At 44.8% G+C, this 12,246-nt stretch overlaps 1 protein-coding gene and 1 long non-coding RNA gene across 4 annotated transcripts in view; one reads left to right on the top strand and one right to left on the bottom strand.

The window, feature by feature from the left end:
• MB21D2 (Mab-21 domain containing 2) overlaps positions 1 to 12,246 on the top strand; it is a 109,316-nt gene that overhangs the window by 36,386 nt on the left and 60,684 nt on the right. The window lies entirely within an intron of this gene.
• On the bottom strand, positions 4,941 to 10,464 carry LOC138918979 (uncharacterized). The gene is made up of 2 exons (XR_011428794.1): positions 10,177 to 10,464; positions 4,941 to 6,400 (listed from the first exon to the last, which is right to left on the bottom strand). It is a non-coding gene; the product is annotated as an uncharacterized lncRNA (long non-coding RNA).

Genomic DNA, 12,246 nt, shown 5'->3' with positions numbered 1-12,246 from the left:
ATGCCACACAGTTGTTACTTACTCTTGTTAATAAAGATGCTTAGAATAGGAGTTTGAACTAAATTCCTTAAGCAACCATTTGAGTAACTATAGATAAATGTTGTACAATATATATGTACAATATGTGACTACAGATAACCAATGTAGATCTGAGTAATTACGGATGAGCAGTGTAGACCATGGGAAGTGCTCCGTGTGAAGCCTTTTGGGAGGACGGGGAGAGAACCGTACCTTTACTGTCACTGATACGGATGGCCAGAGATGCTTTCATGGGTTAGATATTTGAGATGGGCAGGCCTCAGGGTAGAGAGGTGGGAATGGCATGAAGAAAGTCTCAGATATTGTAAAAATACATGCGTGACCTGTTTGGTGGAGGCTGACTAGTTTGAAATGGTTCTGAACACTCAGAATGATTGTCAGATTTTGTTACTTCATACCTTCAGGGTTTGTTTTTGAATTATGACCTAGATGGTTACGGATGTTCCTTTAAAGATGATCTTGGAATCAGCTGGAATGATTCGAGGGTAATCCAGCTTTGAATACAAAATGACAGATATGGTAATCTCTGGGAATTCATTCCATCTCCTAAGTTAGAAAACTAAGAAAATGTAAGTGTGCAGCCAAGGCCTTCATGGAATCCTTGGGGCTCCTGGCTGGCATCCTGTATAGTACAAGGTCTTGGGCTTGCTTAAGAATTGGTGGCTTTTCATCCCTCCCCCGCTTCTTCTCTCTCCCTCTTTCTCTTTCATGCATTTATCCATAAACGTATGTTAATTATTGTGGGTAGACATTGTTCTAGATCTTGAAAATAAATGATGAGCAAGCTTCTGCCCTCAAGTTTCACTCAGAAAACAGACTATTACAATTCTGAGTAGTAAATATCAGGTCCTATGAGAGCACATAGGAAGAGCTCCTAAGCCAGTTTTGGAGCCCTAAGGAAGTGGCCCAACCAAGAAGGAGGAAAGAGAGGAAAAGGAAGAGCATTCTAATCAGAGGGCATATTATGTTCAAAGACTGAGAGCCCAAAGGAAACAGCCCTTGGGAGAGCTATAAGTAGCTCAGTGTGACTCACAATGGAGTGAGTGGAGAAAGTGGCAAGAAGTGAGGTTGAAGAGTAAACGTAAGCTAGGTAATGAAGAGCCTGTGCACCGACCTTAAAATATAGGGCATTATCCTCAAGATATAGAACAATCACTATTGGAAGATTTTAAGCAGGGGAGTGAAATGCGCTTTAGGAAGACCTCTGTGGAACAATGTTGAGAACATCTGAATAGACTAACTAAAGGCAGACCGATTAGGAGTGTGTTGCAGTAGTCCGGGGGAGAGATGATAGGAGCCTGGACTGTGGTAGGAGCAGCAATTATGGAGAAAACTGGACCGGTTCAAGGGATAATTAGAAGGTCAGATTGATCCATTGAGTGTTTTTGGTATGGGTGGTAAAGGAGAGGCAGAAATCCAAGGTGACAGGCCAGGTTGCTGTCTTGGGCCCAAGAACCCGTGGTGGAGCTGTTCACAGAAAGGGAGTATGGAGAGCAAAGGGAAGCAAGTCTCAGGGTGAGGTGGAGAGCTTGGCATTGGTCCTGTTGTGTTGGCAGTGCCTGGGGAACATCCAAGAAATGATATTGACCTTCCGCCTTTGCCCTCAGGTGTCCTAACACTAAAGGTGATGAGCATAACTGGAGTTTGGCAAAGAATCTCTAATTTTACAAGGAGGAAGAAAGTAGAGTCCAGAGAGGTGGAACAGCTTGCTGAGAGTCACACAGCTCCTTGATCTGGGTTGAGAATCTAAGTTCCTAGTATCTGTCTAAGAGTGTGTCTGCTCCTGTTGTTGGTTTAGTAGCCTCTGAAAAACATGTAGAAATAAATTTAATGTAGCCGTGTCGTCCTTTGCTTGGGAAGAACCGCTGACAGTAAAAATGTGGGCCATAAATCCGCCTTGGGACTCTGCCCCATTTGCATCTCATTTGATTCCATCTGCCCTGTCTGAACATGATTATGGCAACTTTGTTAGGCAAGTGGTTGCTTAACACAGTGGAAAGTCTTAATTACTCTTTAATAGCTATGTACAGAGGGAAAGTCAACTTTAATGTTTAATCATTTGGTTGTCTCTTGAAAAAGTTTGTTTTAGTATTCCATTTATGTACCCATAAAATATATAAATGCTTATTTGTTACATTTCCATTTTCATTCCAGATTTCAGTGACACAAAAATATTTTCCTGTAAAAATATTATTGCTGTATAAACACCACAAATTTAACGAAAAATTAAAAATTAAAAATCCACCCACACTCTTTCCATAATAACAACAACAAAATTCAAGCTTTATATTTTTTTACTCCCTTTCTCTCCACATCCATATGGTAGCCCTAATTTGCATTCCCTTTTCTAGTTTTTCTTTCATCACATATTTTGCCTGTGTTTGTTCACTCCTTCCTTCATTCATTCGTGCGTTCATCCATTTGCAAACATCTGAGTGTCTTCTGGATGCTAGGTGCTCTGCAGGGGGTTAGAGGATATAATAGGTCAGTCCTCCTGAAGCTGACATTTGGAGAGTAAGGGAGTGGTTGGGTGGGGAACATAGCAAACAGTTAACAGATAGAGCCCAATAGAAAAAAGTTGCAACTGGGTCAATAAACATGGTGTAGCATGTTGTTTTCATGTTGGAGATGTAACATAACTACTTTCTTGTTGTTAAACATTCGATCAGTCAGGATCTCAGGAGGAAGCAGGTGGCACGCCCAAATTAGGGTAAATGGAGGAGGGTTTCGTGTAGCGACAATTTACAAAGGTGTGGTGGTCAGGGTGTAAGGAAACCACCAAGATGATGCAGTTCTCCATGCCAGTGACTGTAAAGCATGTGTTCTTCTAAAGGGGCCAGAGGAGGAGACATTTTAAAAGTAAACATTTTAAAAGCGTCTTCAGTGTGTTAGGCAGGCGTTGTGCTCAGTGCTGAAGAGAAGGGGGTAATGTACTAGGGGCATCGTCTGCCTCCAGAGAGTGAAGCTGGCAGACCAGCACAGCAGCACAGAGGCGGGTGGAAGAGGGATGACGGCGGAGGGGCACAGAGAGGCTACTTGGCTTCTCCAGCTGTGGAATTGGCTGAATGGCGGTGGTGGGAGGAAGAGAAGTTGAACTTAGTTGTTGCTTCAGGCAGAGCTTTTCAGTTTGGGGCAATGAATGGGTTATAGATGGAGAGGGGGAATGGGCAGGGAGGCCTCCTGAGACTGGTTACTTCTGGCCCTCTTCCCCTTCACCCCTGTATCATACCAATATTACCACTCTCTTTTGTGTGCTGTGACATGATGAAGTCGGGAAGTGTCCAGGGGCTCTTCCAGTTATCAAGTACGGTCATACCAGAATTCTCCCTGTAATGTCTGAAGCTGCACACGTGACTACTGAAAACCATTACTCAACGCTAATGTAATCAGATCCATAGTAACTGTGTGTACAGTGGCCTTTCCATTGCCACGGTAGGGGGAGGCCGATGGGACCAGGGGTAAGGGTCTCATTTTGGAGAGAGTAGGGAGCGAAGCACACAAACTCTTCCCCCACTGGTGGGTGTATAGGACAAGGTGGGCGCTTACCTGGTGTGTGTGTCTAATAAACTTATGAATTTCATATTTGGTGCTCTGCTGAGCATTGCCAATTTGGGGATCTGTGGGGCTTGGGGAGCTAATGAATCCCTTGTGCTGAGCCTCACAGGGGAAGAGGGAATAGAGGTCAGAATCCAATGGCATCTTCAGTGCTGTGTGTGTGTGTGTGTCTCTTTGAATGAATGACACCTTGGCTGTGGCTTTAGTATTCAAAGACATAGTGTGCAGGGGTCTTGACTGCTGTCAAGTTATTGATTTTTCCGTTGTTTTGTTCCATTTTGCTCTTCTGATGGAGGGAGAGGGGCTTGTCCAGAGGTGACTCTAGAGACAGCCTGGAAACTGTACCTTAATTTCAGCCATCCCTGTACTTAGGATTCTTTTCTCTGTTTTGAAATGTTTGGCCCTAAACTCCGAGCTCTTCCCCCTTTGGTCTGAGGCCTCCAGGAGCAGTGCAAAAGGCCAACAGCGAACTTCCTTTAACTTGAGAGACATTTTGGGTTTTTGGTGTCTCTTGACCTTTTTATTGTAAACTGCCTCTGATCTTTTTTGGAAATAGGTGGGGGTTTGAGTAATAAATGAGTAAACTTTCCTTTGTCCAAATCTAAACAGCCAGAAACCTGGGCAGGAATTATTTCTCAGTATTATGAGAAACAGACTTGGATTGAGATTATTGAAAAAAATGATCTAGGATATGTCACAAGATTAGGTCAGCTCTACCTTAGTCTATCACAATGATTGTTTTTCTTTATATCGCAGCACCTTATAGCATCTCTCTTTAGTACCCAAAGGTGTTTCTAGTTACTGAAATGCCTTTTGAAGCATCCAATAGAGTCTAAGTAATGCTCTCCCCACAAAGTTTTGTCCCCATCATTCCACTCCTCTTCTTAAAATCTTCCACAGTTCCCATTATCATTAAATTGAAAATCAGCCCTGTTAACCTGTCTGTGAGGACCGCCTGGCCTCTGCCCACCTCCCCAGCCTCATCTTCTGTCTCTTTGCTCTCCCTACTCTGGGTTCTTTCAAGATCCTTTAGCCTGACTCACCCACTCTTGATTTGAGACCTTGGGACATGCTCTCTCCGCCCTCTGCCTCTCCTTATGCTTCAGGTTTTTTCCTGACCCCATAGACGAGCCCAGGTTTTTCTGTTATACTCCTACATTTGTACCTGTACTGTTAGTACTTACAAAATGTCGGTCCTTCTCCACAGGAGATACTCCCCATGAAGACAAATTCTGGGTGGTTCTTGTCTACTCTGGTATCCCTCGCATCCTTCTCAGTGCCTGGCGAGCAGTGCAGGCTCAGGAAAGATTTGAGAAAAATGAAAAGTGTGCTTTACACTAGTCAAGTTGTTTTTGACATTAGTAATCCGTGTTTAGTAGGTCACATCAACTCCTAGATAACCATAATTCTTAACAAGTTAGTAGTCTTTTTCCAAAGAACCTGGATCACTTCAATCTACAAATATTTGTCACTTTTCATGCTGGGAATTATCATCAGGGATGGGGTGGGTGGAAAGTGGATTGTACATAGAAGTGACTGACTCAGCCCTGCCTTCGTGAACATGCTCACCTTTCATGTGAATTAAAGCTTTATAACAGGAAATTTTCACTTGCATAATCTCCATTGATGGCCCCATAATAAACTTTGAACTTGGCAGAGCGAAGGGCTTTATCCCCATCTTACGAATAAGAGATGTTCCTGACGATAACCGAATACTGTCTGGTTGAGAGGTTGCGTTGAATATTTGCTCTGAGGATGCAGGTGAGTGGTCAGGCCACACTGATTGGCAGGAGAATGGTACAGAATTACAACAGCCATGGGAGACCATTCTGAGTTTGGAAGTCATGTCTCTTGGCCTTAACAAGGCATGTGACAAGAAGCAATCTTTGGACCTGCCTGTTTCAACATGGGTTTTGTGTTTTTAAGTACAGGGGTAGCATGACTGAAATTCCCAGCTAATCCAAGGCACTCATTTTGCTTTAAATGTTGTAGTTTATTTACCCATTTTGCAGATGAGAAGCAGAGAGTCAGAGGATATCATTTACCAGGGCAACTCAGCTGGGGAATGGAGCCGAGCTTCAGATGCAGGTCTCCTGACTCATGTTTGGGAGGTCCTCTCTGTGCACTGAGAGTGAGGGGCAGACCTGATTGCGTGGTTTTGGGATCATTGTATGTCTATGCAGTTCTGGGTATGCAGTGTCTATGCTGTTCAGATCAAGTACCAAGATCATCGGTATTTGGTTGTATAGTTTATTTCATGATGATGATTATTGGCTGCCTTCTTCAGCGAGCCATTCTGATAAATCTCAGGCCCTTGCTCCACTCAGGCATCATCCATCTAAATACTATTGCCGTACAATTTATTTTCCTCTGGTAGTTGGTCTGCGTGCCTCTCATATAATATGAATGCTACAGCCGCCCTGTTTCCTGCTCTTCCTTTCCCTTTCTTAGCTCAGTTCAGCAGACTCTTGACAGTGCTGGTGGCTGCCCAGAGAGCAGTGGTCTCTTCTCTTATTCATGACGTTAGTGGCAGGTTGGTTGCTTTGGCCTGTGCAGGCTGGAATAGGCTCACTGATGGAGGCAGGTGCAGCTGGTCTTCCTGCCTGTGGAACTGGCCATAGCCCCAAGTGCACGCTGAGGTCAAGGGCTGTTGAGGGGTGGGGTTTGCAGAGCAAAGCGTCTAGTCTGGGTAATTGGCAGCCTTCACTCCTCTGGCACGGCTGGGAAACCCAACTGTGATTAGAGCCTGGGTAGGGCAGCTGCGTACTGTGTGACTGGATCATTGTGCTTCGGGTTTGTTCTCATTCTAAGAGGGGAGACAGGATGGTTAGAGCATCAGACTGCAGCTGGAGGCAGCTTTCAGATTCTGGATTGTTTCGTTCCCTGTCTCCTCCACCACCCAATCCTGTCATGTTATTCTTCCTCTTCTTATTTCATTATTAAATACAGCACATTTATTTTAACAACTAGTCTGTGGCTGACTTAATCACTTAGTGTTTTATTTCATGGACACATTTTCAGTTAGTAGCGTAGGCCCCGAACTTACCATCTCATTGGCTCCATCATTTCCCACTGTGCCGTCTATGGGAGTTTGCTTAACCATTACTAATACCAATTGGCTGGGTTATTTCCAGTTCTTCATGATTATGTATGGCAGTGAATAGCATGGAAGAGTTGCACTCAGAGTCGTAGGGATGTTAGAATCCTTCCTTCCCTGGACATAACTCAGTCCAATCTTTTCGTTTTAAAGACCAGAAAATGGAGTCCTGATGTGTTTTAAAAATTTTGCCTGTGTGTCTACCCCCTTCCCTTAAGATGATTTCTTTTTTTTACCACTGATGACTGGCTAGGAATGGAAGAAAGCAAGGCCCAGTGAACCCCTTTCCCATTAACTGGCAGTTGGGAATTCCATCAGCAGCAAAGTGTCAGAAAACTCAACACAAACTTACTTAAGCAAAATATGAATTTATTGACCTGCATCATTGACAAGTCCAGGGGGAGGGCTAGCTTGATGAAGAGTCCAATGGTATCATTGGTCCTTGTTTCTTTCCTTTTCCTGGCTGTGTCTGCCATTGTGTTGACCCCATTTTCAGAGAAATTCTCCTCTCTTGCTCCACCTGCCTCTCATCTGTTTCAAATCCAGCAGGAGAAGCTCTGCCTCTTCTCCAGCATTCCTGGCAAAAGCCTCGTTATGTCTCAGTGGCCCTCAGTAAATCATTAGCCACCCCTGAAGCGATCACTGCGATCACAGGGATGATCCGGCCGATGGACATAGGGAGTGGGGTTAGCCCAGGAGCAGTGGAAGCTGAGTCCCCTCCTTTTATGTGGACTGAGAGTGGGAAAAGGGCAGTTCCTCAAATGACAAGCTTGTTACCGGGCTATGAGGAGGATGGATGCAGAAGACTCAGGTAATGAGGGTCCAACACACATATGCACTCAGCCCTACTAACTTCTGGATTTGGCTGCCCTAGTGAGGATGGGGTGAGAAGTGGAGGACCACCGAGATGCGTAAAGGTCACAGGCTCAGAATTGTTGGAGCCAGAAGGGCTTTTATAGGCCCCTGTTTCCATTACTGATTGCTGCATAAAAACTACCCCAAAATCTAGTACCTTAAAATAACAATTTGATTATATTTGATGATTCTGTGAGTCAGGAATTCTGACAGGGCACAGAGGGGATAGCTTACAATTGCTCTATGGTTTCTGTACCTCAGCTGAGAGCTGGCCAGACATCTCTTGCTCTCTTGCTCCTTCCGGTCTTTCCCCCACCTCCAGTCTTTCTATGTGACTAGCTTGGCCTTTCTCGTAGCATGACAGCCTCACTGTAAGTCAGACTTCTCACATGGAAGAGCAACGCTCCCAGAGAGAATGCTCCAAGAGACAGGAAGTGGAAGCTGCTAGCTTCTTATGGTCTGGCACTGAAAACCCGGCAATATATCACATCCATGGTTCTCTGTTGGTGAAGTAGTCACAGAGCCCGCTGAGGTTCAAGGGGAGAGGACCTCTTCTGTTCTCAGATGAAACACTGGAGGCCCCGAAAGAACCAGTGATTGATCTAATTTCTCAGAGCTCCCTTTTCAGAAATAAAGTGAAAACAAACAACAACCAGGATAAAAGTCCGTACCCTGTCCAGCCAGAATCCCTGCACTCACCACCTTTTGTTACCTTCTCCTTTTGGTCTGTGTCAGTGAGCCATGGGGGCAAGAAGAGGTTTCCTCTTTGCAAATAAGAGGCTGGCAAAATGCTGCTTGTCAGTGTTTAGGGAGCTGCCTGGCCTCAGCCTCAGGCCACTCGGCTCTGCTGGGACTCCTTCCTCAGCCAAGAGCAGAGAGTGAGTTTGCTTGGATCGAGTTATAGAGCATCCCTTGGCTCGTTACCGTTCTCCTCCCTGGATGGGGTGTGGAAGTCTGGGTGCAAGGGACTGAGGATTCCACTAAGGATTCGGAGCTCCTTCTTCCTCCTTTCACCCCACAGCTCTTCCCACTCATTAGTGGGCCGCTGACATACTCCTGTTTGAAAGTCACTCATTTTATAACATACTATTTCAATATTTTATGGATTTATTGTCTCCCTCCAACCTGCAGTTTCGCACCATCTGGTGTGCATGTATGCGCTCAAGGGAGGGATATGAGGGGGACGGAAATGGTTTTCTCCATTCCCTTTATGGTCTCTCTCTCTTGGAGGAGGGAAAATTTGCAACCTTTCCTCACACAGGGCCTGATGTCTATTTCTAGGTGTGAGAGGCAGGAAGAGAGAGAAGGTCAGACAACATGGTTGTGCAGGGTATTTCAGCACATTCTCAGGGAATCAGAGAGCTCGCCTCCTCTAAAGATGGGAACTTTCTTCTCTCCTTCCAAGTGATCTTATACCTGGTGTGAGGACAGATTGTTTTTTATATCCTTATGTTTCATGGGATCATCCAAATACCTCAAAAGCAGGCACTATCTTCATGGGAATGCAGGATAATTAAATTAGTTTAGAATTAATTCAAAATCTGGGGCACCAGGAAAAGAATAAATTACAGTTCAGAATTGCTTGTGAATGTGTGTGTGTGTGTGTGTGTATATGTATGTGTGTATGTGTATGTGTGTGCGCATGCATGCTGAGATGCCCTGTGTCTTTAACATTCCAGATCAGGCAAAACGAAATCCTTAAAACACACGTACTAGGCAAGGGGGTAGGATGAGGTGAGGAGATTAATTAAATGTAACCTTCATTTATTTCCTTGCATTAATTCCCTTCTTAATCAGAGAGACATAACCAGATGAGATCTGATTGCTGTTCCTTTTGTTTTTTAATCCTTGCGAAGTAAAAGGACAATGCCAGTAGTGTTTTCAGTTCTTTCAGGAAGAATGTGATTCCTGTTTACACTCATACATTGTAGTTTAAGTCTGTATTTAATAGTGTATTACAGCTGCTTTCTTAACCTGAGCGCTTGGGAGAAATTCGGAGCCCTGGAGATGAACAATTAGCTTAATATAATGATATTTAAGGAAAAGTCCATGAGGCACAAGGGTCACCGGCTCTGTTCTCAGTTTCTGATGAGTTGATTTCGTTGTTACCCTTAGTATCAGCAATTTCCAGGCCCTTGCTTTTTTTTTTTAAAGATTTTTATTTTTTTCCTTTTTCTCCCCAAAGCCCCCCAGTACATAGTTGTCTATTCTTCGTTGTGGGTCCTTCTGGTTGTGGCATGTGGGACGCTGCCTCAGCGTGGTCTGACGAGCAGTGCCATGTCCGCACCCAGGATTCGAACCAACGAAACACTGGGCCGCCTGCAGCGGAGCGCGCGAACTTAACCACTCGGCCACGGGGCCAGCCCCCCAGGCCCTTGCTTTTTAAAGGAGGCAGATATAGTCCTATATTGGCCATAGAAGAATGGCGGGAGTGGGGGCTTGGGGAGGAGTCAGCAGGGGCTGGTAGACTGCATCTGCTCCCTGAGCTCCATCCCAGCTTCATGCTCCATCCCAGCTTCATGCATCCCACAACTTCACTTCCTACTGGACCCTCAACTCGTTTCTTAAGACCCCAAATTCAGAGATCAGAGGTGGGATTATTTGGATCATATGCACCAAATGTCTCTTACTTGTAAGATGAAGGAACTCAAGACTTGCTCCTTTTGCTCTTCCAGTGCAATCTTCATCCCTGTAATTCGAGTAGTTTCCTTTTACTCCTGCCGATCCATTTTCCCAGTAGACAATCCCAGAAGCACTCTTACACACTTGAAAAGAAAAATACAAAACTCTGAAGGCAACAGCATCCTGGGGTCAGGAGACTGAGGTCTCATCTTGCATCAGCCTCTAACTTGCAGTCCACCTAACCCCTGGGTCTCCTTCTAGCCTTGTCGACACTGCTCGGCTCCCTCGGTTGCTATGAGAATAAAACCCAGTGACACGTGAGAGTGCTCTGGAAGCGGGGAAAGCTCTGTACGTAAGAGGTTATGTAATTATGTTCTGAGAACGCTCACAGCTGTCAAGTGTGACACACTGACATCCTCTCATGCTCCACCACTGTTGCGAAGCAGCTGTTAGTTTCATTTCTGCCTCTCCCTTCTCCATATGCCAGACTGAGGAGAAATGAATGGATTAAAAATCTGTTGGGGGTGGGGGAAGCCATCTGATGTGTCTTTTGTTTAGCTTTCCATCAGTGAGTATTTAAGTTTTGATATCCCCATTGAAACTGCGAGGTGGGTGTATAACCAGTGTAGGGGAAGGAAAATAGAGATCAAGTTATTCTAAAATGAAGCGATGAAAGTGACAGTCCTCTGGGTATGCAAGGAGATGAATAGGACTCTTAAACATTGGTGTTGGGGTTGTCTGAGCACCTGTGAGTTTTCCTGGACTAGTTCACGTACGTGTTGAGATACTTCTGTGTAGCTCTTGAGTTTTATTTCTCGTCCCTCCTTGTACCTACATCTACCTATATCTGGAGGAGTCTGGCCAAAGCCTTTGAACACGGGGCTGTCATGTCTAGAATGCACTTCCTTACCTTTTTCACCAGAACACCTACTTTGTCAAGATCTAGTGCAGATAGAAACTTTGCAGAAAGTCACCCCTGATACCCGCTGTCGCGGATGACCATTCGTATCTTTTCCTCACCTCTGTGTTTGTGAACACCTTCGTCCCAGCACCCATCACTGATGTAAAGACATCCATCAGGTTATGGTGGAAGATGGATGGTGAGCTCTTTGAAGGCGGGAATCTGTCTCCTTCATCCTTGTGTCTTAGGGCTTAGCAGAATTTCTGTTAAATATTAAGTACTCAGTGAATGTTTAATAAGTACCTGAATGAGTTAAAAAGAAACAAAAATGAAACTACGCCAGTTTCCTAATATCCCTTCTGATTCAATAAATAATGTTAGTGCCCCAGCAACATGTTCATTTGGAAACAACTGTCAGTTGCCAAGACGTAGAATGTCACCAGGTTCGGGCATTGGTACATGGATTGATTTCCTGGGGCTGCAGTAACACATTATCACAAATTGGGTGGCTTAAAACAAATTTATTCTCTTACGTTTCTGCAGGCTAAAAGTCTGAAATCAAGGAGCTGGCAGGGCCTTGTTCCCTTTGAAGGCTCCAAGGAAGATGCTTTTCCTAGCTTCTGGTGATGGCTGGCCATCCTTGGCATTCCTTGTCTTACAGTTGCATCACTTCTCTTTCTCTCTCCATCTTAACATGGCAGTCCCTCTGTGTGTATCTGTGTCCAAATTTCCCTCTTCTTTAGAGGATGTAAGTCATTGGATCACCCTAACTCAGTATGACCTCACCTTAACTTGATTACACCCATGGAGACCCTATTTCCATGTAAGGTCCCATTCACAGGTTGTGGGGGGGTAGGGGGAGTTAGGCTTTGAACATATCTTTTTTGTAGGACACAATTCAACTCACAGTGGCACTTTGACCTCTTATCGTGAAATCCTGACTCCTTAACTCCTCAGCCTCCCCTCCCACTGGTTGTCCAGCCTCTGCTTTCCTCTTTCAGAGGAAAATTCTCTGTATTTCAGTGGCAGCTGTTTGGGAATTTTTCCTGTTATGGGACTCAACTCTATCTCCCTTTTGTCCTTCTGTAATCAGGACGAATATGGAATAATAAGCTGTCTTCTCTTTTGGGAGGATGGGGAGCTTCCAGGTTTTGAAGTTGGTGTTCCTGGCCTCCAA

This window comes from Equus caballus, chromosome 19 (genome assembly GCF_041296265.1).
Source record: "Equus caballus isolate H_3958 breed thoroughbred chromosome 19, TB-T2T, whole genome shotgun sequence".
Lineage (NCBI taxonomy): Eukaryota > Metazoa > Chordata > Mammalia > Perissodactyla > Equidae > Equus > Equus caballus.
This window is presented reverse-complemented; position numbering and strand designations above follow the sequence as displayed.